Source organism: Heterocephalus glaber, unplaced genomic scaffold (genome assembly GCF_053883595.1).
Source record: "Heterocephalus glaber isolate CG9 unplaced genomic scaffold, H.glaber_assembly_v1.0 deba00000901, whole genome shotgun sequence".
In the NCBI taxonomy this organism is placed as follows: Eukaryota; Metazoa; Chordata; class Mammalia; order Rodentia; family Bathyergidae; genus Heterocephalus; species Heterocephalus glaber.
The window spans coordinates 3,351,535-3,366,665 of record NW_028258171.1 but is presented as its reverse complement, the minus strand read 5'-3'; the positions used below and the strand labels follow the sequence as shown (position 1 = coordinate 3,366,665).

Sequence of the window (15,131 nt, the reverse complement as noted above, 5' to 3'; positions counted from 1 at the left end):
TCATTGTTTATATCTTTAACTTTTAATTGTACTTGCTATATGCCCACATTTTGATTATCATGTTTTAGTGATGCTGACTTGCCTTTATTACAAAGAAACATGAAAATTGAGGACATTGTGACAATATAAAAATAATTTAAGAGTATTTCCAAGGTGTTATGTAAATACATACACTATCCATCTTGCCATGACATTTAATTCTACTGTAAATGCGCAAACATACATAATTCCTTTAATAATATCATCCCATTAGCTATAGCAATGGTTAGGTTGTAATTTCTATTAATTGTTGAGTAATTTAAATTTATAAATTTAATGTAAAAATGGTAGTTATATCGTATATTTTCTCCCCCCCCCCTTAAATAGCTGTTTATTGGCAGTGGGCTGGAAGGAGTGCTGAGTGCCGGAGTTAGCGTACACAGAAAACACCACACACCAGAGTCACGAGGGAGGCAAGTGACAGGAAAGCTTGGAGCCCCGATGAGGCCCCTCTGCAAGTGTCAGCAGTACAGAGGCCTGGAGTGTTGGGGGCAGCCTCAGAACACCTCAGCTTAGTAGGCATGGTTAGAGATGAAGAGGGACTCACTGGCCGCAGCCCCGACCTGGCCACTCGGAGTGTACTTCTCCTGGCAGGCGAGGCTGTTGGTCAGGGCTCGCTTGATATACTCCTTCTGGACAGACTTCAGGTTCTCCTTCTTCCCACCCCAGGCCTTTAGTGCAGAAGCCTGCAGGGCCTGACCGTAGAAGGTTAGGGCCCACGGCTTCAGGAGGGGACACTTGTTGATGGCATTGAGGTTGATGGAAGCCTCCTCCTTGCTCTGTCCTCCAGACAAGAAGGTGATCCCAGTGACAGCGGGGGGCACGGTGTGGCGCAGCACCGTGACAGTTGCCATGGCAATCTCCTCTTGGGAATACTTCTGGGTGCAGGCATGGCCTGGGGTGACCATGTTGGGCTTCCGCAAGGTGCCTTCCAGGTAGATGTGGTGGTCACTCAGAGCCTTGTAGGCAGCAGCCAGCACCTTCTTGTTGACATACTGACAGCGCTTCAAGTCATGGTCCCCATCAGGGAAAATCTCGGGCTCCACGATGAGCACGATGCCATTCTGCTGGCAGATGCTGGCGTAACGGGCCAGAACATTGGCATTTTCCATGATGGCAAGGGCTGAGGGGATGTGTTCTCCAATCTTCAGGACGCAGCGCCACTTGGTAAAGTCAGCTCCATCCTTCTTGTACTGGGCACAGCGCTCAGACAGCCCATCCAGCCCTTGGGTGGTGGTTTTGCCATTCGTTCCCGCCAGGGGCACCACGCCCTTGACTACCTTGATGCCCACAACACCACCCTTGGCTTTGATAACTTGGGGGAAATGGCGCCCACCGTCCGCCTTCTGGTAGAGGGTCTCGTGGAAAAGGATGACTCCCCCGATGCAGGGGTTCACTCGCTCATCAGCAGTCAGCAGCAGCTGGCGGTAGAAGCGCTGGTTCTCCTCGGTGTTCTCAGTACCAATAGACTGCAGCCGCTTGGCAATGTTTCCAGTGGACTCATCTGCGGCCAGGATGCCCTTGCCCAGAGCCACGATGCGGTGAGCGATGTCAGACAGCTCCTTCTTCTGCTCCGGCGTCAGTGCTGGATATGGGTAGGGCATGGTGCCTGTGGTAGCAAGTTCCTGTCGGGCAGGGGAGGAAGCGCGGTACTGCAGAGGGCGGCGGGCGGCCTGAGGGTGAACGGCGCGGTCCTCACCCGCAGCCTACCGTTTGTCATTTTCTTGCACATGCAGTTCTTACAAATCTTATTCTGTTAATAATAGTAAGAATTAAGTTTTAAGAAACTAAAGTAATATTTAATTAGCACCATCAATTAGATAATCCCTAACAGCAAGATTCTTACAACTTGTGAGAAATTTGATCTGAGTATGTTCTTAAAAAGGAAGTTGTTGCATTTGCATTATGTATGGATTTTTTTTTTTTTTGGTCTGAAGTATATTTTAAATTATAACATAGCTAAATTGGTTTACTTTTTTCTTTATGTTTGTGTGTTTGGTTTCTGTTGTACTGTGAAGACATGTTAGAAATATGATCTTCTAATACTCAAAGTAAAACTATAATTCACTTTAAAAGATTACAAAAGCAGAGTTTTCATGAATCACTGGAAAAGATGGAGAATCACAAAAGTCCTCAAATGTTTCTAGCCTTCTCTTTGGTGTCACATATATGTTACTATTTAACCTGATGTTGACACTGGCAATTCTCTTTGACCCTGACAGACCCACAACATTACTCAATCCAACATAATTTTTCCTATTGATGCAGTGCTGAAAAAGCTGACTAGACAGTGTTCCTAACTTTCAATTCCTTCTGTGTCTCCCTATAGAAGTATTGCTCTCAGATTCTGAAAGACCCAAAAAGCAGGACCCAGAGTGACAGAGACAGGTGTTAAAAATTTTAAGAGGACAAACTTTGTTAGGAAAAAGAAACACTTCTCTTTTCATTCTCATTTATTAGAACTCAGAATTTATATTGACTACAGGATAAAAAGAAATATATATTGGTCATTGTGTTGGGGAGTATTTTGTACCTCGAACATTCAAGATATCCTTTCTGAGCTGCTGCTGTAATGAGTCCTGTAGTCTTCCATATATCCAATAGTTTCTGGGGCTGGAGGAATAAAAGAACTGTGGATTTCAATTGACTACCCTTCAAATATAATTGGAAAATCAAATTTTCAGTTAGGAGTACTATTATAGATGAAACAACAATAATAATAAATGAAAGTATTTGGAAAATCCAAGAATGGTAATACTGAAGATGTAAACACATTTGTAGATAAAATAAAATGTAAATAGAAACGGAGTGTCTACTCCAGTGGTAAATATCTGATCATTCCACAAAGTACAGTGTCCACTGTACCTGGTGTGCATTCCTTCGGTAAGCTAGTTCACTGGGAAGTAGGTACTGAATCAGAGAGGCGGCCTGGCTGTTGCTGCTGCATAAATGTGACATCACTGGTGCAGTGGTTTGGTCAATTTCTCCACTTTTTGAATTTATAGTAACCCTTATTTTGTTTCATAATCTCATAGAGAAAGTACTGAGGTGTTTTAAATAAATAAATTCACTGACACACACTGGGTAAATTATCTTATCCACTTTATTATAAAGAACATTATGAACTTTATATTCTTTGTGATAAACATTTCCATTTGTTATAAATATTTTCTGTTATGGATTTATTCCACATTTGTAGAATGCATATCCTCATAGTTTTTCCTAAAGATTGACATGAAACAGGCTTTCCTCTGTCCTAAACTCTCACTGTGATACAGACAGTTCTTATTTTCTAATCACAAGAAAACCACATTTTATATTTTAGTGTGCTTAGTTTTATCCCAGGAAATAGAATAGAAAAAGAATTGTCCTTTACATCCGGGCCTGACCTATCAACTCTTTCAAAGCACTCATTTCTTCTTGCTCTTTCTCTCCCTCTCCCCTCACATCCCTCCCACTGGTCTTGGCCAAACAAGGGAAAGGTGTCAGTTCCAGTGAAAGACTCAACAACAGGTGGCAGGAAAACAGCTAATGAGCAGAGGGCTTCTTGGAGCAGAGCTTTCCAGCAGCACTCTCTGGTCAGGAGGACTCACTTTGGGCTGTGCATGAGAAGAAATAGCTTTGTGTTGAATCTGTTGGAATTTGTAGGCTTTTGTTTTTCTTTCAGCTGGTAAATTATTCCTACTGATAGACTAAACATCCAGCCAAACCATTAGCCACTGCCCATGGATTAATGCTGATTTCCACAAACTATCTGCCCTTCCAATTAAACTTGACAGCTAGATACTCAGTGCAGATAGTGCGACAATGCCACGTGAGACAATTACAATGTCACAGCCGTCAGCATAATGCATGGTACAGACCCAAAAATGTTTCTTCTTAAATCAACCAGCCGTACAAAATGCCCCTCAAGTCTCCATGGTGTGTTGGGGATGAGGATGGAGATTGTGCATATATTGGGAGAACTGCCGAGGTCTCCTCACTTCTTCCAGACGTATTTAATAACAAACAGCACTATAAAAGCCCAATTTTACAAGTAAGTAAGCAAAGTAGACAGTGTATCAGGGGCAATGCATGTTGGATGGTCACTTAGTGCCTTTGCTATGGTTTATATAAGACTAAGCCGTTTCAAAAAAATGATCCATTTACTTGCCTGTAAGGATTAGAGTGTGGTATCATCATTTACCAGTCCTTTTTTCAGGCTTTATGAGCCTTCTCATTGACTGCAAATTCTTCAAGCATCTTTGATTCTCAGTGAGGTCAACTTACACTGCAGCCTTGATCAACTGGAGTGAAAGTTCTTCTTAGTATCACTAAGAGATGACACACTCCGGTCACTGTGCAGTAGGGTAGAATGGTTCACATGAGTATCATCTGTGGGCAAAAGTATAGGAATCATGGGTGCCTGGGGCCAACTGCCTGACTCATTAGAAGACTGACCTTCTGTATTAAGAAGACTTAGTCCTCTTGTGTTTGAGTTGATCCTTATCTTCTTGGTATGCTACAAATATGACTTAAGTGAAAAATCTACATATGAATGATAGTATTATGATATGTAAATAGAAGTGAATAGTTGAAGCAGGGAAAGATTATTAGGGCCTAGAAACTATTCCAAATGATACATAAAGATGGATACATGAAAATAAGCATTTGCCAAAGCTAACAGGACTTTAAAATGCAAATATTGAATCTTAATGCATGCAAATCAAATAAAAATCATGTAAGGGGTTTTTAAATAATAAAATGAAATGAAGACTGTGATAAAAGAATCAAATATCTTACCATAGATTGAAATAAGCTCAATAAAGAGGTTATGACATGGGGGCAAAAAGCTGACCTAAGTAAATTTGGAAATAAGTAAAGACTAACACTAAAATGAGAAAAGTCCAAGAGAATGTGGGTGAGAGGAGGGGCGCAGAGGAAGGGGAAATAAGTGAAATAAAGAAATGTCATCTACAGAAACCTAATCACCTCAATGAATGCAAACATTATATGTCACAAACATAAAATAAGATTAATAATATAAACAAGAACAAAAATGGGCAAAAGAGATTTAGAGGAGGAGGAAGGGAAGTGGAAGAGAAGAGGAAAGGGATTAAAAACAAGGAACCAAGTTGTATTATGTACATATACCCACTGCCCAAGATGAGTGTAAACTGCATGTACTGAAAACTTATACAAATAAAAGGATAGAAGCAAAAGCAAAATGAACCAGAAATATAAGTACTATGTTAGAGTTGATAGTTGTTCCCCACAGTGTAAGAGTAAGCAATTTGGAAACTATTATTCAATTATACTGAATTCTAACATCTATAAATGAATGATAAAAGGTGAAAGTCAGGTTTCTTATTGATAGAGGGAAGATTACAGACAAGCAGGGAAAAACTGACCAAAATGATTTACGTGGCAATCAGTTAGTCAAACAGGAGTGAGCTTTGCTTAACCCAGCCAACTTCATGTAAGCAGCCTTCACAGAAGTCCAAAATAATACTGTTTATCACATCTCATATGTATACATTTATTCTCATGAATATATAGCTGCCAGAAAGGCTTGCATAGTTCTCTGACCATATGCTTTGACATTGCCAAATTAATTCACTGTCTTCTTATTGAGGAAGAAAGCTATAAAATATATTGAGTGATAATGAGTATTTTCTGCCAAAGATCCCTACCTCAAATCATACAATAATGAATATTGCTGAAATACATGAAGAACAAACATGTATAAACAGATTATTACTTTCCTAATTTAGGACTTTTCAAATACCTTTATATGTAAATATAAGGATTACTCAATGATACACAATTTGTGTTAAGGACAAAAATACAAGTAAATAAATATGTTTACATAGATTTTCAAGTGTATTTATGCCAAAATATTTCATTTATGTACAAAATACAAATAAATACTGGAAATATAGAAAAGACAAATATAATTATACTCAGTATTTTAAAAGCCATTAGGAATTACTAAGGAAAGTCACTAATGAAAAAAGTTGAAACTCTCCTGAAGTTTTAGACCATTCTATTTCATGGCACCTGGTGTCACAGAACTCATCTGACTCATTATTAAGTATACTATAATATGGGAAATTATCAAATGAATGCCAAATTCTTCACTTATAATAATTTTTCACACCAACCAATTGTGCAACTCACCCGACACCAAGCACATATCCATGAATTCAGTTTAATTCTGATATTAATTATCCAGTGTTCATCTAGACTCCATAGATTAATGGCTAAATTCCACAAGATTATGCCTACTTTTGACATCAATCTCAAGTCCTAGCATTGCCCTATTTTTGACCAGCTGCCTATAAAATGGAGGTTCTCATAACATCCTCCAGAAGCTCAGTTCTTTGCTACAATAGATCAAGAACCCAAGAAGACACTGGCTTATTAAAAAATATACAACTCAGTAAGAGTCAAATAGAAGATCCATAAGTCACACAACTTCCCATCACCTTGATGTGTTCATCAACTCAGAAGCTCTCTGACCTTTGTTGTTTGGTGAGTCCATGGAGATTTTGTTAGATCATTGCTGTTAACTCAGTATCCAGCCTCTCTCCACATCTTGAAGATCAGAGAGTAGGGACAAAAATTGCAATCCTCTCATCATGCCTTGGTCTTTCTGGTGACAAACTACCACCCTGAAGCTGTCTCATTAAAACAAAAGACATTTGATCCCCAGTACCAAAAAAAGACATTTCTAATTACCTAGAAAAATCCAAGGAATTTTAGAAATTTTTATGAGCTGGGGGCTAAAGATCAAATTATTATCAATGTCGTTAATATTCAAAGATAAGATTATTTATCCTTGTGTCCTCTACATTATCTTTTTGTGAATGTTCATACAAGCATAATAGCTCCCTTAAAATCAAATGTGGAAATTGGCTTTCAGTTTTGACACAAAGCACTTCCCATGTTCAGGAAAACTTTTTCCAAAAGTCTATCACATACCTCTGGGATTTTCATTGGAACACAAACTATGATACCTAGAGGTCACATTCATAAGATAAAAAGAAAACATTCTACCAATATCACAAAACAGAACAGGTAGCATTGAGGAAATATTTTATAGTTTTTCCTCTTCCGAAATTTCAGTAGGAATGACCATTGTCCCATGACATAACTTTTTAATTATTATCACAAATTATGCAATATCATCCTAGATACAGCCACTTCTGTAAACCCCACCTATGGGAGACATCTAGATACAAGTCATAAGAAGTTGTTTTTCTTTCTGCCCTGCTGTTTTGATATTGAAACATTGATTGCCCTTCAAAATATTATACAATAATGCATTGCTTAACCATGGGAATATGGATTGAAGAATACATCATAGGATGATAATTTTTGTCCTTATATGAAGAGCATAGAATGTACACACAAGACTAAGATGACTATGGATTCATTTAGCAAAATAATCTAGAGTCCTGCTGTCATATATCTCCTGTTGTTTTTGGAATGTTCTACAGCACTGATGGTATCTAGGCTGACTAAATGATAATCTACCTAGTTCTCTAGCTTTGGTTCATCATGTAGCAGCTGATCCTTTTGCATATCAGTTGAAGATCTTCAATATTGTAATGATAAATTTAATATACTAAATACTTCATAGTATCTATTCCATATTAAGTAATGTGCTTAATCATATTAAAAATAGAAGTTAAACTTAACCTGAAATACTCTAAATTGTAAATTTGAAACAACTAGTTTTCTTAAGAAACTTAATAAAGTAGTAGAATGAATGGAGTTCTCTTAATAATCCAAACACTGAGATTATTAGAGATGAACAGATTTATATATTTTGATCAAGAACTAGGAGAATATTTGCAGGAGACAACTATGAAAGAGTTTCAGGAAGAAAGACCATTGTATTTATTTTAGCCATTTTAATATATTTAATTAATGGAGTTGCCTGTGGTTAATTGTACAATGTGAAAAGTTAGGAATTAATGAGTGATTTTTATTATTTTTCACATCCAGTTATGCAGAAGAAATGTTTCCTATATTTAAAATACCAAATAATTGCATATTTTCAAACAAGTTAGGAAATTACTGGTTACTTTTATTTGCCATTAAAAATGGATAGTTTTGGATCTATGTATTCATACATGTTGAATTCCCTGCTTTTACTCATATTATAAGAAAATTTTTGTGTGGCTGAAGATTTAAAAATATCAAAGCACATTAAGAAATTAAAATCAAAACAATGATACTAGCAACACTGTTTAGAACTTGTTATACATATTGTACACAGTATTGTGCCTTATAAATATGTCAGGGAAACAGCCTTGTACAGAGAAAATTCATGTTCTAAATAATATAAAATTAATTAATTGAAGGAATAATTGCCACTAGACATAAATACAGAGAAGAAATAAGTTTATTTTGCTATAATACAAACCTGGAAATATTGATGTCTTCTGATATAAACATGTTTACAAAACAAAAAGTCTGTTACATTGCATTTGAATTTGTATCTAATAAATTGTCAAGAATTTTATCTTTTTAAAATTGCACTGCATGTGAGGAAGACCATTCTATGTCTTAATCATTAAAGTAAATTTAACTTTCACACTATTTGAATAAAACATTCTATGATAAAAGTAAACTTCCACAAGAAATTTTATAATAAAGATTTAAAATCAGTTAATTTTCACACTAAAACATTGTGTTTAGCTTACTCAAGCATCCAAAGAATATTTTAAAAATCAATTTAAAAGATACATACAGAATAAAAAATGTAGAATGTAACAGGCACAGAGCACTTATGTTTTCAGGATATTTCTGAAACATCTGTAAAAATGTGACTCCTAAAATTTGGAAAATTTGTACCCATTTAAAATGTATGTTCATATTTTTAATAAAGGCATATATTAATTAAAAAATAACTAAAAGGTTCAGATGATTAGTTCTTATGATTGTATAGACTCCTGTTTCCATCACCCAAAGCAAAAGAAATAATCTATCACTCCAGAAAATTTACCGTAGGCCTCTTCCTATTTACTCCTGTTACCATTCATGGCAGAAGCAAACATTTGTCACTTTCACTCATGAATTATTTTCACCTGTCTTAGGCTTTATAAATGGAACCATACAACATACTCTCCTTTCAGACATTTATTTTGTCAACATTAACTTTTGAGATTAAATTTTGTCATGATTTTATGTTCTACAAGTATATTCCTTTTTATTGTTAAATGAAACCTATTTTACAAACATGCTGAGATGACTTTATATATTTTTCCTTTGGCATATATTCTTGTTTGTTTGTTTGCAGTTTTAGTTTCCTTTAAAATGGGCTACTTCTAACATTGAAGTGGAAGTTTTTTGGTGAGTATAAATAACAGTAGAATTATTGAGTAAAATAATAAATATATGTAGAATTTTATTAGAAACTCCAAGTCTACACTCAGAGCTGTTACTGATGTTTTTAATTATTCATATATCAAATACTTCTATCAATTCTACATGGTTCAATATTTAGTATCATGAGTACCACAGCAGTCAGCATATCTTAATGATTAAAACATGTATTTATATACAATAGACAGAAAATATCTAGAAAAAAATCCATCTTGTTTAGGTAGATTTTTCTGAAAAAGTTCTAAGCAGCAATAGCCATATGATTACTGAATATTTTTCATGCCAGACATGCTGCATATTTTACATTCATAATCTTACAATTTTTGTAATTTTGAAATTAGGAAATATTCTCCTTTAAAGATGTACAAACTGAGTTTTAGATTTAAAAACATATTCCATTTTATAAACTAGATAAATGACAAAGCAAAATCAGAACATAGATACAGTTTCTGCAGATTCAATGGGTAACAGTACATCACGAGTCTATTAAAATGTATTAAATTCAAATACCTTCTAAATAAACTTAGAATTTCTGAAAAACTATACAAAAATCTCATGTGAAATGATACTATAGAAGTCTGTTACTAAGCAATAGTTTTTTAACATACGTAAGCAAAATATAAAGCACATTTAGTTCTTTTACTTGTTCACTGAAAGGATACTTTTATGTTTAATTATATATATTTATATATATATATATATTTTTTTTTTTCTTCTTCTCAGGAAGCAGCTTTATTTTTCCCAGCACTGATTCACCAGATTCCTATCCAAAGGCTGAATGCCGATCATGTCATAGTTGCAAACTTTTGTACAATTTTTGTCTTTTGTCTCCCTTATAGGGGCACACTAACATTTTACAGTCTGGTCCATATGATTTATGTTACAAAGTTACATCAGAACTACACTTTGTACAGAGAGGCTGATATAGCTACATTGTAAAAAGTTCCTCCCCCAACACAATGGGAGGGCCCTACCACAGTAGTATTGAAATGTAATTAAGAGAAAAGTCTCTAGAGTCAGAGAATCTAGACAAAAATTGCATTTACACCATTTAGTTTTTGAGTGAATCTGATCAATAACTGTGAAATACTTGAAAATCTATAACAAACCGGTTTTCCACAGCCATACATGACCTAAACCAAATACAATTCATGCCAAATAGATTTTACTCAATGTCACATTAAAGGGTTAGGATAAATCATACACCTTAATAAGAAAACAGAATTTTATTATGAAAACAGGACTAACAGTGAATGCACAGTTTAAAATATACACATTCTAATCTCAGTATTGGGGAAGAAGAGACTTCCAGGTTGAACATTTTGTAAAACAGTGGACCCTCAAGTTATGACCAGCCTGATATATGAACAACTTGGGTTATGAATGGAATTTTGTTTTAACTTACAAAGTCTTGAGTTACGACCTGAATGCCAGGCACTTGTGCTTCCAGATGGTCTCAGGTACAGATTTAATCCTTAAAGAGTTCTGGAGGGAACATTACAATATCCTTTCCTTTTGGGGGTTAATTGAGAAATCCTGGGACAATGTCTCTCTAAGGACACTGAGATCTGCCTGAGTATAGGATAGAGACTTTAAAGGCTATGTAGAGGAGCCTGAGTCTTCAAATGACCAACTTGAGTTACAACCAGCCCTCAAGAATAAATTGAGTTCGTAAGTCAAAGATCCACTGTACATAGAAAACTTCTAATTTCAAAAAACAACGTTTAGGAATGTATTATGAATAAGTAGAGACTCATAGACTTCACATTAGTTAATATAACAAGACTGCACACCACTTCATGTAAAGTTTAAAGGAGTGTTTTAAAATCACAAGAGATGTGAAAACACAATTCTAGAATTTTTCTTTTTTCTTTTTCTTCCTTTCTAAAAGAAGCACACTGTCAGAGGTTTCTGATTCTAGTGCATGATGATTTAAAACTTAGTCATGACTAAATAACATGTCAGGCTATGGTCTCCAACAATTTTTCACAGAGGAGGGTTTCTGGAAATCAAAAGACAAAAACATGAAACAAGAGCTATTTTTACATTTCTCACAATTTAAAAGTGGCAGAGAAATAAAAATAATGTATTTATTTAAATTCCAAAAAGCAATATATTTTGCATGAGAATAAACTGTTCAATATTGCTAAAATACATTATATCATATGTTTTATGTACATGGGTTATTTCATGATACCATGACACCAATGTGAGCAATAACAAAATTTCATTGATATTGAGGAAAATATTATTTTCTCTATTTTTCATACTTCCAGGGTCTTCATTATGGGACAGTTGTCCATGTTATTTTTGTCCTATTCAGAATGAATTTTTTTTCTTCTCTTTAAATTCTTTTATTGGTACATTTTAGGTATACAATACATTTACATTCATCATTGGATGCGTGTACCTGTACATGATGTATCTTGGTTCTTCTTCTTTCCCCAATTACCTGTGTGCCCTTCACCCCCTCCACCCTTCCCTAGTTACAAAGACTTTGTTTCCATTTTTTTCTTTTCCCATAATTTTTCTTTCCCTTCTTTCCTTTCCCCTTCCCCTCCCACCACCTCCACCCCTTTGGACCTTTTCCTATTTCAAATTATCAATTATTCATTATTAATCCTTTTAATCCTTACTTACACTTTCAGTTTCTCACACTAGAGAAACTATTCGGTATTTACACATGTGTATCCTATTTATTTCACTTAAGAGTATGGCCTTGATATGCATCCATTTAGCTATAAATGTCTCTAGTTTCTCATTCTTTATGGCTAAATAGTACTCCATTTTATAAAAAAAAAACCACATCTTTTTTATCCAGTTTTCAGTTGATGGGGACTTGGGCTGTTTCCAAGCTTTTGCTGCTACAAACTGTGCCGCTATAAACATGGGTACACATATATTGCTGGGGTATGATTCTTTTAATTCTTTTGGGAAGATACCCAGTAAGGGAATAGCTGGATCAAATGAGACCTCTAGCCCTAGTTCTTTGAGTCATCTCCATACTGATTTCCATAGTGGTTGCACCAGTCTACACTCCCACCAACAATGGAGAAGGGTTCCTTTCTCCCCAAACCCCCAAGAGTATTTGTTATTGGTTGATTTCTTAATAGCAGCCATTCTTTCTGGGGTGAGGTGGAATCTCAGTATTGTTTTCATCTGCATCTCTCAAATGACCAGTGCTGTTGAACATTTTTTCCTATATTTATTTGTTGCTTTTATTTCTTTGTCTGAGAAATATCTGTTCATTTTGGATGCCCATTTTTGAATTGGGTCTTTTAATTTGGGGGGTCTGATTTTTTTTCAGTCCTTTATATATTCTAGATAGTAGTCCTTTGTCTGAGGTACAGCTGCTAAAAATTTTTTCCACATTGTAGGTTGTCTGAGCTCTGCTGGTGATTTCTCTTGCAGTGCAGAAGCTTTTTAATAAGATGAGATCCCAGTTGTTGATTCTTTATGCTAGTTCCCAGGCTACCGACGTTTTGTTCATAAAGTCTTTTTCTATGCCAATATCTTCAAGAGTTCTACCTAATTTATCTTCCAGCAAGTTTAGTGTTTCTGTCTTGATATTTAGATTTTTAATCCACTTTGATCTTAGTTTAGTGCATGGTGAGAGGTATGGGTCTAGTTTTAATCCTTGGCAGGTTGAAATTTGGTTTATCCAACACCATTGATTAAATAGGCTATCTTTCATCCAATGATGGCTGTTGACTCCTTTATCAAAGATGAGGTAGCTGAGTATGTCTGGAGTTATTTCTGAATCTTCTAAGCTATTCCACTGATCATTGGGTTTGTTTCTTTGCTGTTTTTATCACAGTAGCTTTGTAGTATAGTTTCAAGTTGGGTATTGTGATACCCCTGCCATGTCTCTGTTGCCTAGAATTTCTTTTGCTATTCTAGGTCTCTTCTGGTTCCAAATGAATTTTTGGATTGTTTTCTCTAGTTCTGTGAAGTATATTGTTGGAATTTCAATTGCCATTGCATTAAATCTATATAGTAGTTTTGGAAGTATGGCCATTTTCACTATATTGGTTCTTCCTACCCAGGAGCAAGGGATGTATTTCCATTTTCTTGTATCCTCCTTGATCTCCTTTTTCAGAGTCCTGTAGTTTTCAGTGTAGAGGTGTTTTGCTTCCTTTGTTAGATTGATTCCTAGATATTTCATTTTATTGGATGCTATTGTAAAAGGAAATGTTTCCCTAATTTCTCCCTCAGGGAGGCTGTCATTTGTGTATAAGGCGGCTATTGTTTTTTGAGAGTTGACCTTATATCCAGGTACTCTCTTGAACCTGTTAATTAAGTCTAGAAGTCTTTTGACCAAGTTTTTTGGGTCTCATAAGTAAAGTATCATATCATCAGCAAATAATGACACTTTAACTTCTTCCTTTCCTATCTTTATTCCTCTTATTTCTTTCTCTTGTCTAATTGCTGTGGCTAATATTTCCAGAACTATATTGAACAGGAGTGGTGATAGTGAGCATCCTTGTCTTGTTCCTGATTTTATCGTGAAAGTTTTCAGTTTTTGACCATGTAGTATGATGTTGGCTGTTGGTTTTTCATAGATAGCCTTAATCAGGTTGAGATAAAGACCTTCTATTCCAATTTTCTGTAGGGTTTTTATCGTGAATAGGTGTTGGATTTTGTCAAATGCCTTTTCTGCATCTATTGAGATGATCATATGATTTTTGTCCTTGACTCTGTTAATATATTGTATTACATTTATTGATTTATGGATGTTGAACCATCCTTGCATCCCTGGGATAAATCCAACTTGGTCAGGGTGTATGATCTTCTTGATGACCCTCTGTATTCTGTTTGCCAGTATCTTGTTGAGGATTTTTGCATCTATGTTCATTAGGGAGATTGGTCTGTAGTTCTCTTGTTGGGTTGGGTCTTTCCCTGGTTTTGGAATCAAACTAACACTTGCTTCCAGGAATGAATTTGGAAGCTATGCTTCCCTTTAAATTTCCTTGATGAGTTTAAAGAGTAATGGCATTAGTTCTTCTTTAAATGTCTTGTAGAATTCAGCAATGAAACCATCAGGACCTAAGCTTTTCTTTGTTGGTAAAATTTTTATTACATCTTCAATTTCACTTATTGTAATTGAGGTGTTTAGAATTTCTATATCTTCTTCATTTAACTTTGGCAATTCATATATATCTAGGAATTGGTCCATTTCTTTCTTTCTTTTTTCCATTTCTTCTGTGTTTTCCATTTTATTAGAGTACAGGTTCTTAATGAACTCTTTGATTCATTAATTTTTTTGTATGTTTCTCTTAGTCTCCATTGCATTGATTTCTGCTCTGATCTTTATAATTTCCTCTCTTGTATGAGTTCGGGTTGGTCATGCTCTTCTTTTTCTAGGAGCTTAAGGTTCTGCATTAGGTTATTTATCTGAGTTCTCTCAGTTTTCCTAATATGAACATTCACTGCTATGAATTTCCTGCATAGAACTGCTTTCATGGTGTCTCATAGATTCCTGTATGTTGTACTGGCATTATCATTTACTTGTAGAAATTGTCTAATTTCTTCTTTAATTTCCTCTGTGACCCATTGGTTGTTCAGGAGGGTGTTACTCAATTTCCATGTGTTTGTGGGAGTTTTGCAGTTTCTTATGTTATTGACCTCCAATTTTATTGCACTATGGTCTGATATTATACAGGGGATAATTTCAATTCCTTTACATTTACTTCGACATATCCTATGAGCTAGCATGT

The 15,131-nt window shown here is 35.4% G+C and overlaps 1 pseudogene; it reads right to left on the bottom strand.

Annotated features, from left to right (window-relative positions):
* Positions 1–353: 353 nt before the first annotated feature.
* LOC101718184 (fructose-bisphosphate aldolase A pseudogene) lies at positions 354–1,643 on the bottom strand (annotated as a pseudogene).
* Positions 1,644–15,131: the final 13,488 nt, after the last annotated feature.